At 36.3% G+C, this 13,736-nt stretch overlaps 1 pseudogene; it reads right to left on the bottom strand.

The window, feature by feature from the left end:
• Positions 1-3,904: 3,904 nt before the first annotated feature.
• Positions 3,905-7,723, bottom strand: LOC134476314 (olfactory receptor 5T7-like; annotated as a pseudogene).
• Between the last annotated feature and the right edge of the window lie 6,013 nt (positions 7,724-13,736).

Below are 13,736 nucleotides of genomic sequence, written 5' to 3'. Positions count from 1 at the left end.
GCCAGGCAGAAGTGAGCAGTTGTAAAGGAAATAGAATCTTCAGTCTGTTCCTAATTTCAATACTATAAAATATGTTTATCAATATGTGGTTTAAAATGAATAATAATATTAATTGTGCATAATCCTGAAAATCAGTGAGAATTTAAACAAAGTGATTGATGTCTGTGCTTTGGAGGACATAATGAAATGGGAATTAATTCACCCCCATGACCATCTCGGTGATGGCATCAGGAATTTGAGCACATTATAATTGGTATCTGTTATGGTTTGATAACTAGTGATCAACTTAACACCAGCTGGATTACATCAGCATGCATTGAGAGAAAATGCTCCACCTGAGAAGGGTTGCCAGGATAAATAGATGGAGAAGAAGAGAGGTGTGGAGAGGGATGGAGGTGTTATGGAGGCACTGTTGGTTCTCCTATGAGTTACTGTCTGAGCTGTTGGTTCTCCTGGAGAAGCTTTGGTCTTCACATTGAGCATTGCTTCCTGGCTCCGGAGGGGAAGACATGTGCTGCCTGGTCTCCAGGATGAACTCCTCACGCTGCTTCCTGGCACATACCCGACTGTGCTTGTCATCGGAGGAGCTCAGGGCCTCCGTGTCGCCAAGGACAGCTGTGGTTCCTTTCAGGACAGCCCCACTCTTTGTTGTGAGTGTGACTTCTCAGCTCCAGTGTAGAACCCTCATCCCACTAGCACAGCTCCTTCATCCTGCTGGCATAGACTTTCTGGCTTCCACCGCTGACCCTTGGGTCTTCCCTGCACGGATCCGTAAAAGAGACTGGCGTGAGTCCTTGTGGGCTCTGGACTTCCAGTTGGACTCGTGGAGGCATTGTTCTGAGCTCTGGATTTTTATCTGGACTCATGTGGGACATTGCCATGGGGTTTAGACTCTTGACTAAATAATCTGTCATTGGTGTTGTGGATGGATTTCCTGCATTCTCCTGTGTTAACTTCTGGTGACCATTATAAAAATATTATAAACTCCATGTCCTGATCTGAATTGTTCTCGTGTACAACCCCTGACTACAACAGTATCTAAAACATATGGCATGATTAGTTTGTTACACATTCCAAAAAGGAGGTGACTGTTTTGAACTGGAATCAGGTAGCTGTGAGCCCATCAAAAATGATCTGAATTTGCCTGATCATTTTTTTTCTTTGGATAGGTGATGTTTGGTTAAGACATTCAGATACAAGCAGTATTATTTGTGATTACAGCTATGGGAGTGTCATGGTAGGGAAGTGAAATGTTCCCTAAAACTAAAGGTTTAGTTGAGAGTTGATGGGCCTTTTGGAAAATGATCAGATAATAAAGGCAGCAAGAATAGCTGAATATCATTATAGGCAGGTGATGAATAAAGGCAATGGCCTTGGCAGATCATGGAGGTGACCTTGAAGCATGTATCTGTTCCCAGAATTTTTCCTCTCTGACTCCTGGACCCTCTCTGATGCCTGGCTGCCTTGCTGAGCCACTTTCCTCTTCCTTGCCTTTTCTGCTCTTTCTGACTTACTGCAAGCCTAAACCAAGAAAATCGGTAGACCATGGACTGCAACCTGTGAATTGTGAAACAAAATGAGCCTTTTGGTTTTAAAGTTGTTTATGTCAGGTTCTCACTCAACTAGTGACACTTTAAAAACTAAAGGAATTTTATGCAACTTGTTCTTGTAAAAATAATAGTATCTTATTTTTTAACTTGAATTAGAAATATTATTATAGATATTCAATAGAGTGCCACTCACTTTATATACATTTAGATTAATCTATCTTTTATTCCTTTTACCATTAAATTGTATTTATACCTTTGAAAATGACTGTGTGCATTTTTTCGATGAATCTTAGTTTTATGCAGTTCAATCAGTTTTCTCATATAATACCTAACTATCATATGTAATTCTTTTGTTCATTTATGTTTTCATCAGTAAAATATTCTATATATTTGCAGAAATTTATCTAAATCTTTCTAACATACTACCCAATATCTTAGTTTTTCATTTTGTTTTTGTTTTTACTTCCTTTCTGTTAATTCATTAGCTAAAAATTATTCTCTCATTTGGATGAATGCATAAATTTGATAGAAGTTTTTACAACATTTGGCAAAATATCTGTTACTGTTAAAATTTTCCAGAACACAGGATCTCCCCCCACCACCACTTTCAACTTGGCAGCTTTTAAATTTGCACCAAGTTTATAAGATTTACCTGCATTTAATGTGGCTCTATATTTGAAATTTTGAGGTGATTTTAAAATTAAGTGCCATGAGAGATTTCTTCATTTATAATTTTTATTTTGATGTATTTGCTACATATTGACCTATGGATTAATAGTGTACTGTTTATTAATTCAAAAAATGTGTAATTTTTGAGTGTATGCTTTATTCTTTCATTATGATTGTGATTGAGCCCTTGATTCAAAATCAAACATGTTATATGCATACAATTTGCCAGTTTTTCTGTTAGGTTGTTCAATTAACTCTTCAATTCTTAGTAATATACACATCCTAACACATACGTTTAAGTTCTTATATGCTCAATAGCCCAAATATATATTCTCTGACTACCTATTAATCATGGATAAGGTCTGAGTTTTTACATTTGAATGAATTAATGTTGTGATGTGACAACATCTATTGTGTTATTCATTTTTTGGAATTGTCCAACAGAAGAATAAAATCATTTTGGAGGTACTATGTAGGAATGTATTGGAATATACCTCTCTGATTACAGTGTATTTGACTGTGGTAGTGTAATTTAAATGTATAATCACATTTCAGTAAATTACAAGCGGCTGTACTCTACATGCTAAAAGAGTTACTATAGTTACTGAATAAAGGGAATCCTTGAGAGAGTAAACAAATTCAGAAAATTATGATTTATGTGTAATAATTTAAGAAGAATGGAGTAGTAAGAGTTTACAGTTAGATTCACCTTGTGGAAGGTGGAGAAGTGCAGAGAAATTGAGATGTGTTGGGAGCAGGACTCGGCATCAGCACAGCGAGGTCATTTTCTGTCATTTCCATCTGGGATCTGGGTAGTGAGGAAAGGTGGGGCCTCTGAGGGTCTCAGAGCATGGAAGAGGTCAAAAGAAAATGGAGACAAACGTGGAGGAGGGGGCAGGGCTGTGAAAATTCTCCTAAGGAGTAATGCTGACTCCAGTGTCAGAAGAGGAAAAACTTCTTTTTAATTAAATGCACTGTGTTGTCATGGTGGTTTTTGGTGAGCTTAATTAGTCCTGATAAATGCTGACCCTTATTGCTGTGGAATTTAAAAATGGAATTTCTGCGTGTGTTTCAATAGTACATATAATTAAAGCAATGTAACTTCGCTCTTAAAATCAGACCCCTGATGAACCCAGAAATCTGAAAGATAATAAACAAAGATGCAAATGATGCATGCTGCAAAGAATGAAGTAGGTTGTTGCAAATTGGAATTAAGCATTCAGGTCGCTATAGAAAATGTTCTGGGATTGCAGGAGCAGTGTGAACATCCAGTGAATAGCAGCATGTGACCAAGCCAGTTAGCTAAAGCTGCAGAACTATTCATAAATGTAATTATAGGAAACTCTGAGACAAAATTTAAAGAAGCTAAGAAAATATGATACACAGTGTGTTAAAGTTTATAGGTATTTAGGGCTGTGCATGCAGTGTGTGCATGCGGGTTGGTACCAGTATCTATGTATGGGAACATGTACATATATTGTTATGAATATTATGAAAATAAATGTATATTAGTTTATTTCTGCTTTCAGTACCTCACAGCAGAATATAACTCATGTCCTAAACTTTAAGTAGTCACAAAAGAGAAACATATAGTATATTGAATATTTTCATCAAAATGTTTTCACAGTAGCATACAAAATATTAACTGTGATTTTAGCAGTATTGTAAAGTAAACAATACTTTATTCATAAACGATTTTTCCCAAATCTTTTTTGTATTGCTTCTTTGACATCTTTGTTCCTCAACCTGCTGATGATGGGCTTCAGTACAGGAATCACAATGGTGTAGATTACAGATATCACCATGTCATGCTGTAAGGTGTCACTGGAAGTTGGTCTTCTGTACATGATAAGCACAAATCCATGGCAAACGGACACTGCAGTAAGGTGAGATCCACGTGTAGAGACCTTTTACTTCCCTTCTGCAGAGTGTATCCTGAGAACAGCTGACAGGTTAAAGCCATAGGAGATCAGGATGGTTAGTACAGTAAACATCTCAATAAAGCCAGCAAAATAACAGAGTAGAAGCTGGTTTGTGTGAGTGTCAGAGCAAGAAATTGCATGCAGAGCACAGCAGGGATGTCACAGAAGATATGTTGGATTACATTAGGTCCTCAGAACGATGGACTGAATGTGGCCATTGTGTGCACAATGGGATGCAGTGTCCCCGCCACTGCAAGGCAGGAAGGGGTGATGAGCAGCACGAAAACCCTGGGTGTCAGGCTCATGGAATAAAGGAGCAGGTCACAGATGGCCACGTAGTGCTCATAAGCCATTGCTAGCAAGAGAAAGTGTTCTGATTTCAAGCAGTACAGCCAGAAATATCTGCACTGCACATCCCAGGAGTGGAATGACTTTCTCCTTTGACATGAAATCTACCAACATATTTTGGGTAATTACTAAGGAATCACAGAGGACAAGAGACTCAAAAAGTAGTACATTGGATTGTGCAGCTGGGAATCCCCAGTGAGCAGCACAGTCAGCCCTAAATTTCCCAGAAGAGTGAAAATATGTAAACTACTAGGGACAGAAGGAAGAGGATGAGCTGCAGATCAGGGTTGTCAGTGAATCCCTTTATTGCAAATGTGGTGACTTTGGTGAGATTCTTTATGCCACTATGTCACAAGACAAACTCAAAGATACCTGTAAGTGATAGATTATGTTTCTAGGAGAGAGTGAATGTAACTGTAACCTAATACTACAGGAACCAAGCCTATATATTTCCATAAGGTCCATGTAGGACAGCGTGTATGTAAACAGTGTATAATTTCCCACAACATATCCATATAGGTCTGAGAGGAGTGCTTGTATCACTTACTGCAGAATCAAGTGCAAAATGTGTGTGCAAACACACTTTGTAAAATAGTAACATGTTGGTTGCTGTTCCCTAGTTAATAATTATAGAATCAAGACTCACTCCAAAACCTTCCTCATATCGCATCACACTTTCCACAGTTCTTGCCTGCCTTTTCTGCAGAATGGCCTCAGAACACTACTGGAAAATCCATGTTCCCTGGGGAATTAAAGGAAAAGACGTTTTGGTGAGTGTTGATATTTTTAAATCACTAAAGGTAAGAAATACAAAATACATAAGATGATAAAAGAAGAATAGATGATATCGCAATACAGATTTTAAAGTGTTATTGATAGTTTTCCTTATAATATCAAAGCATAGTACTTATAGTTGAATATGTCAAATGCTCAATAGATTCTGTGACTTGTTCTTATTTTAAGCTATAATCATGAGTCACTAGAAGTAAAGAACTCACTCTAAAGGTAGTTATTTTTAGTTATACAACTGAAAGCTATACATTTTTAATGATTTCTTTCTTTCCAAGTAGTGTTTTTCAAATTTTTGTGAAAATTCTGTTAAAATTAGGTCCTAATGAGTACACATTATTCATACATGGAATACACAAGCAATGTTGAATGGTGTCAGCAGCAAAGTATTTACTTTTTTTGTTACTGGGGATGGAACTCATGACCTGTGCTTGCCAAGCAGGTGCTTATATGGCTGAGCTAAACCCTTGAACCTAAAATATTTTCTGAAAATAACATAGATATTCCTGAAATTTTAGGTTCTGTCTCCACAAAAATGTGTTTCAAATTATCTGAAAATTTCTCTTCCCTAAGGAACAGCAAACTGCGAAGATGTCTCAATTAAGTTGTTTTTATCCAGTCCTTTCACTGTCTTCCTAGAGGAGTAGGGCTCAATTATCTCGAAAACAGAAACATAATGATTTACTCCATAATGAAAAAGTGTAAAGTCTTGGAGTAAGGCATAATCTGCTGCTGTGTGTTGATTAGCAGGCTTCTGACCCTGATTAAAATGTTTAAGTTTTTACTAATACTGTACATATTTATGGTTTATCTTGCAGTGTATAAAACATTTCAGATTTGCATTTATCTGATGATTTACGATGCTAATTATGTGTTACATTCAGAGATCCGTGTTCTGTTTTAAAGGACTTAGGAAGCATGGCTCAGACTTACAATTCATCATTTTGGGTTTTTTTGTTTTGTTTTGTTTTTGGCACATCTCTGCTCATAATGCTTCGATATCTTTCTGTAAACTGAATCTTATGTATATAGCACTGTTATTTTTGCTATTTGTACTGCAGAGAACAGTACTTCAGTTTTTGTTATAATACACGTTAGAGCACTGCATGTAAGTGATATGCAAGTGAAACAAAATCTTCAAGTTGGGGTTACCTTTGACATCGTCTTTGTTCTGAGTATTGTAATGTGCCTACTATCTGCAATTCATTATTTAAATGACCAGGTCACTTAACCACCTACTGGCAAGAATTGACTTCTTTTTAAAATTCTGTGTTCTGACAACTATTGGTCTATGTGGAGAAATTCTGATTATAGATTATCATTTGCTTGAATTTTTTATTTTTGTGAGCATTGATATCATAAAGTAAGTAAATGACTGGGTTTTTATTCTAATCTTTGTGAGACAGCCTTGTCTTTCCAGAAAAGCTAAGCAATATGCTCCTTTTTTTTTTGATCCTGTAGCCATTTCTGTTCCATACCACTAGATGGAAATGTAAGTCCATATTTCAAAAGATAACAGCTGATGTTTTGTCACTGTTTCATTCCTAGAGGACCATGGAAGCACAGCTGGGTACAAAACAGTATGTTTCTGTGCTGTTCAGTAATATTTAAATTATTTAAAACGGGAATTATGTTAAAATATTGTTAATGTTGTAGAAACCTTTCATTGCAGACACCATTATGTACGACTGTCTCCTCCACTGTCCTTAGCACAAAATCAAGGATTCTGAGGGATTCTGTGTTAAATACCCATTGGACCTAGACTCCAGTGTTCAATTCTTCTCTGCAAAGAACTTAAGTTGTGTCACAGCTCAGTGTACAGCCTGTAAGACCAGTGCAGTACTGGAAAATCCACAGTGCACATTGCTGTGTGCTGCCTACTACCGAGGTCTCCTCATGGCCACAGATCCTGCAGCTGGCCACAAATGATGACAGTGGATGCACTGCAGCTGTGTGTCTCTGCTGACACTAAGGATGTCACTGAGTCCACTCACAGCAAGGACTGGGTACTGAGTCGATAAAGAACCCTGCTGTCCTGAATTGAGTTTTGGGTTAAATGTCCATGTTAAGTAACCTCACCTACCCTAGCAAATGAAGTTCTACACCATGAGGCTGGAGGTTTGGTCTGTGGGACTTATTGTGAGTCCAGGGCATCTTGTTTTTTACCTCATCCTGGATTTCTCTGTAGTGGTGTTAAGCTTTAGAACAGGCTGTGAGCTACCTTTCACACTCCCACCCTGCTCCCCCCATAATTAGAATCTGACTTCCTGCTTTGCACCCAGAGTTTGGGGTTCCCTGTATAGCCTCAGTAACTCAGGGCCAGTAACTCAGCCTGCAGGTACTGAGCTTCATGTAGGGCTGGGACTCTTCTTACTGGTAGGATTCACTGTAGCAGGCAAGGTCCTGGAGCTCAGGCTTAAGTCCTGAACTGCACTGTTTCTTCATCTTACAAGGTGGAGGCTTCTTTTTTCACAGGTTTTTCTGTGCTGTCTGCTTAGCGCTATAGGAAGGAAATTGCACAGAAGCCTTTTCTTTCCATCTGTTTCAACATTTTTATTCCATGACCAGGTCTGTCACTTGACTGCCTTAGCTCTTCTAAAGTGCATTTGGTGCTTGAATTAATTTCAAATAGTGTGACTCTGAGAAGACGGGACCTTGAAGATTTTCCCCATCTGCGAACTTTCTCTGCTTGCCAAAATTTCTCAATATAATTTAATCCACTAAGGGATTCTACTAATCTTAAATATTCTGACTTTTCTTCATTATTCTGTGGAATTTACTTTTGGTTGTTTTAATTGTGATACAATTCTTGCACAATTAGCTATTTTCCCTAGATTGTGGCCTGTTTCTTTTATAACGTTTGTGACTCTTTTCATTGTGCAGATTTAAAAACTGCTGCATGTATAGGTCACATTTTGCAATTTACATTTATATTTAGGAATTTATCTCATGTTTAAGCATAAACATAGACATTTATACATCCACACACATGTGCACACCTTTATGTGAGGTTAGGATACCAACAGATGATGGGAATTGCTGTACACTAGCAAAAAGAGCTTCGTTATTGCTAGTTATGTTTGTGGTATGCCAAAGTAGCTGTAACGCCATCTACTGTTCTGTATGCATTTCCTCCCCCTCTGGGTGACCTAATTGATATGTTAATCAATGCTCTGCTCTATAAAGACTTGTAAATCCCTGAAAACCTAACCTAATTGATATGTTAACCATTGATGCCCTCTACAAATAACAGATGTGGTGCTAAAATAAGCTGACAAAGATTGTTAATTACTGCTAGATTTCTCTGTCTCTGCTAAGAAAAACAAAGGTCTTCCTCATTAGCATATTTCCTGATCCAAGCCCATAACCCCTTACTTTGTAAACTGTGATATGTACATAAAGGATGCAAGCTTGGAGGGAGACACACAGCTTTTGCAACTTCAACTGCACTGTGTTGCTGGGCCCAGGATAAAATAAATCAGCACTGCTTTTTTAAAATATGTTTTTGCCTCATTTTTGAACCCGAGTTTAGGGGCTCATTTTTGGATTACAAGAGAAATCAGTTGCAACAATTGAATTTTGTCATTTGGAGGAAGGGGCCATGGGAAAAAACATGGGGGTGAACCTTCTAAATAAAGCAGGGAAGAAAAGAAGTGGCCATAAAGTTAAGGGAACAATTTTAGTACTTCTCTTAGAAGGTAAAGCAACTCTTGGGTGAGGTTTCCCTGAATCTTGCATTAATGTAACCCACTTGTAACCTCAGTCTTCTAAGGATTGCATGTAAAATTGTAACACTGGGAAGAAAATAGAATTAAGCATAAAGTAAATGACCCACGTGTATGTAATATGTGAACACTCATTTTTGGCATTCACTGAGTTTTAGAAGATTTAGCTTGCACTGATAAATTAATTATCACTATATCTCATTGAAAATGAAGCAGGTTTGAGAAATTTCACAGTCCTACAAAAGCCCAATTGTCTTTGAAAATTTTTCAGTCCCAACTCATGCTTTTTTTCAAGAATTAATCATTCTGGGAAGCATTTTGCCCCACCATTCCTACTGAATGAATGTTTCATTTCTCTACTTTAGTATCCACATTTGTCAATTGCTTTGTCCTTAATTATTTTTAATTAAATGGGAGAAAGATACATGGAGTCCTGTTAAGAAATATGTTTGATTTGTATGGTTTCTAACATAACTTCTGTATATTTATTTGCTGCATGATCACATTTTTTAATACAGTCTGGCACTCTTCTGTTTATTGCAGGAAGATTTTATGCCCACTACAAGAGCAATCAGAGGCTCTGTCTTAGCAGTTGATGGCACTCCCCTGAGCAACTCAGGTCACCATATCTCCTCTAAATCTTTCGGATTGCTCTTCCAGAGTCCAGACTGATTCACTGTGTGAGTGGTAAAACCATACACTTGTTGATATACATTCTCCTCCCCCTGACTCTGTCTCTGTGTGTCTCTCTGTCTCTGTCAGTCTGTCTGTCTGTCTCTGTGAATACAACATAGCAACATGGGACAAAATATACAAAACCAATCTTATATGAAGAAAAAAGAAAACAAAATGATAATACTAAAGACTAAAATAACCAGCAACATTTTAAATTCATAATGTATTTATTTCTGACAACAAGCATTGTCCTTTTCCTTTGGTTTCTTCCAGTGATTTATTATTTATTCATTAATAATATATTTACTGAATTTATACTCTGTCTCTGATGATGTTCTAGCTGTAAATAAATTTACTGTCCCTCATGTCATGTCATGAAAATAATTTTCCATTTATGGAGAGCAGACAAAAATCTGTTAGGATACATTGAATAGAAATAGTTCTGAGTTGTATTGTTGAATGTTGAATTTAAACATGAGGATACATGAAACTAGCCTGGGATGTTTGAAAAATCCTTTCTGAGGTGGTGATATTTGGTGCAAAATCTAAGCAGTAGGAAACAGCTACTCAGTAAATCTTAGCAAGAAGAATGCAGCATTCCAGACACTGAGGCTCTTAGGTGATCCCAGAGGTAGGGAATTAACACTTAGGTTTATTATATGTGGAAAGTGTTTGCTTAATAATGTCATAGAATAATAATGAACAACCAGAACAAACTATCTTTACAATAATGATTTATTTAAAGTAAATTTTAAACTCTGGAACTATATTAAGATAGATGAGATTCATACTCACCTTTGAAGTTCAAACCATTACTCCTACAGTTAGGAAGACAAAGATTTATAAGAGTTGAAAAAGATACAGCAGGGCATATGTTGAAGGTTTTAAAAATATCAGATCATTTATTCATATCTTATGGGATGTTTTGAAATAAGAGAATGCTTTGTAAACCAAACTTGAGAAGTTATGTACAGAGAATCTGCTAACTCTGTTAAATCTGATGGTTTGAAGGTGAAAACAATGGTTGATTCTATATAAATCATATGATGAATCAGATGGCATACATGTGAAATAAGTGGGGTGCACTACAGGTAGACTTTATGAGATTTTTGGTGGTGCAGTCATAGCTCACGACCTACTTTGCACACTGAAGCAGTGGTGGTGAACATATGACACCCATGTTATTTTGCCTTTATTTTAGGGACAAAATGTTAATGTGCAAGTTGCTTTTTCTAAATTACAATTTCAGTGTTCAGATTTAATTACACTGTTGGCACTTTGTAATAAATAAATGGCTTCTGGGTTACAGTTTGGCACTCAGTCTCTCAAAGACTTGCCATCCCCGTGGTCTATAGTTTAAGACAGAGTAGTTGAATTGATGTTTTCAACACATCACTCTTTGGTCAACTACAAAGAATTTTGTAAGCATTCAAATAACTAAATATTACATTATAAAGCACATCCATACTTCAATAACCTCAGTATTAATAATTAGAATTTGTGCATGTATTTTGGTTTTTCTGTTTTTAAGTCAAATTTTCTTTTCCTTTTGCTTATTCGCCATTGATTTCCCATGCTTTTTCACTGAAGGTTAGTCCCCTTAATGTAGAGGAAGGCCAATCTTCCCAATTTAGAAGAGATGCCTTAAATAAAAATAAAAGGCATGTGAAACTTTTAAGGCATTCTATTTTAGTCAGTTGAGCTAGGGCAAACCAAAAAATGTTTACTTTCATTTCAGGTTTATTCTTTCTTTGAAAATATCATAGAGATCTCATCTCATTAAGCCAGTAGTCCATGCTTCTGCAGCTGAAGTCTTCTACCTTCCTAGTCCGCCGCCACTCCTGTAGTGGAAGTCCGTCTTTTTAACATTGCACCAAAGTAATCATTTTAATATATTCTAATTGAAATATTGGAAGACATACTTTACTATGAAATATAAGGTTTTTATCTAATGGAATTTTTGATTATATAATAGAGCAAAGAAAATATTATTACATAAATAGACTCACTGATGAAAAAATTAAGAACTGGTATGATTAGTTAATATATGAGATCTTACTATTTGTCAAATATAAATACCTGTATTACTGAAAGGAATTATAACTTTATAAATAAATATTAGAATATGTATTGTTTATTTGATTATACATATTTCATATTATCTTTCAAAAGGAAAGTGGGTTGTCTCCTTTGGAGAATTGGTTTGTAATTTTTAAATGTCCTTACCAAAAAAATAAGTAACACATCCTCTACCCACCTCTACTGCGGACTCTGCTTCCAGTTGTCAGAGTAAGAGTCCACATTGTGACAGCAGTAAGAACTGATGGCTCTATAAATTGTTGAGAGCCCAAGTCACAAGTTGTCTTAGCCAAACATTTTCTGCTTCATCCTTGGGGAAAGTGCCACTGGGGATCAGCTCCCAAGAAAAGTCCTCTTCTAGGAATTCAAGGAGACACATCAGGGTCCCTCTGGTTTCAATTTGCATCTTTCTTATTTGTGTTCTGGAAATGTGTGCCCATTGATGACACCTACCCATTTTCCTCCTTAATCTCTCAACAGACCTTTCACGGCCCTACACTATGAGTTTCTATTGATTTTATTGTATAGCTTTGTATATATTTTGTGCTGGAAAATTAAACATTATCTTTTGCAATAACCTTTCAATACTTGTACTAGTTGTTCATAACTATGTTCTTCCATGTATCAGATATTTTAAGTGAGACATTGGTGATTTGATTTTGAAATGTTCAATCTTATCCTGCATAAAATCCTGTGCACATTTCTACAGTACATGGCAACTACTGCTTTAAAACATATTTTTCTAATATTATGGCCTCCTTATCTTTCAGTTTTTATGAACTTTATACAGTTCTGAACTATGTGGGATTCCTTTTTCTTAAACTGAAAAATATTCTCCTGGCAAGAAGAGAGAAAAAGTGATTTTTATTTTGAAGAAAAGTAATTATCTCTATCTGAAGAAGAGATACTAATGAAAAATAAATACATTAAAAATTTCTTGAATATTCGGGGAAGACACATGCGAAGTAAAATGATACTGAAATTTCACCTTATTGCAGCAAGAATGTTCATTAGAAATTTTTAAAACAACCATCAAATGCTAGCAAAATTGTAGAAAAAAAAAGAAATCTTTTTATGTTGCTAGTAAGATTGTAAACTAGTGCAACTACTATGAAACTTGGTATGGAGAGTCTTTCAAACAGTAAGAATAGAAATTTCATTTGACTCATAAATATCATTCCCAGCTATTTAGCTGAAAGAGTTAAATTCATTATATTATATACATATATTTATTGTAGCATAAATTGCAGTAGCTAAATCATGAATGTGGCCTATATGCCCATCAATAAATCAAAGGATAAAGAAAATAGTGTACCGTGTACACAGTGGAACAATGTTCAGTTATAGTGCATGGAGGGATAAATGTGAGTCATCTTTAGGAAAATACATGGATTGGGAAACTGTAATACTGAATGAAATAAGTCATCTACAAAAGGTTACATATCACAGAGTTTCTTAATATAAAGATCAAAAGTGTAAAAATTTAAAGATCAAAATACAGGACAACTGTTAGGAAACAGAAAGGTCGGCTTTAGAGAGATGGGAGGAGGACTGGAAAAGGAATGAGAACAGAAATCAAGAGGAAGGGGTCTAAACATGATGAAGACTCTCTCTGGATTTCTGTGCCAACCTTCTGTTTAGCATAATTATTACATATTACAAACATATATCAGTTAAAGAAATTTATAAGTACTAAGGTAAAAAACAAATTTTCAGTTGCTCACATGAATTACTTTGAAAGACTGCTTTCTCTCCATGGGCATTTCTGCAATCAGTGGAACAGATATTGTTTTCACCTGTGGATCCAGATGCAATCTGTGGCCTCTTGGGAAGGCTCAGTTTCTATCAACTTAGCTGGGTTGAGGGACATCCAGGTCTGTGGTCAGGTTTATATCTAGGTGTCTTCTTGAGAGTTTGTTGCTGGATGACTTAAGCTTTCAGTCCATAGGCAAAGGGAAAATCCACCCAAGCAGTGCCAG

This window comes from Cavia porcellus, unplaced genomic scaffold (genome assembly GCF_034190915.1).
Source record: "Cavia porcellus strain 051 isolate PalLab524CR breed Dunkin Hartley unplaced genomic scaffold, mCavPor4.1 scaffold_6, whole genome shotgun sequence".
In the NCBI taxonomy this organism is placed as follows: domain Eukaryota; kingdom Metazoa; phylum Chordata; class Mammalia; order Rodentia; family Caviidae; genus Cavia; species Cavia porcellus.
This window is presented reverse-complemented; position numbering and strand designations above follow the sequence as displayed.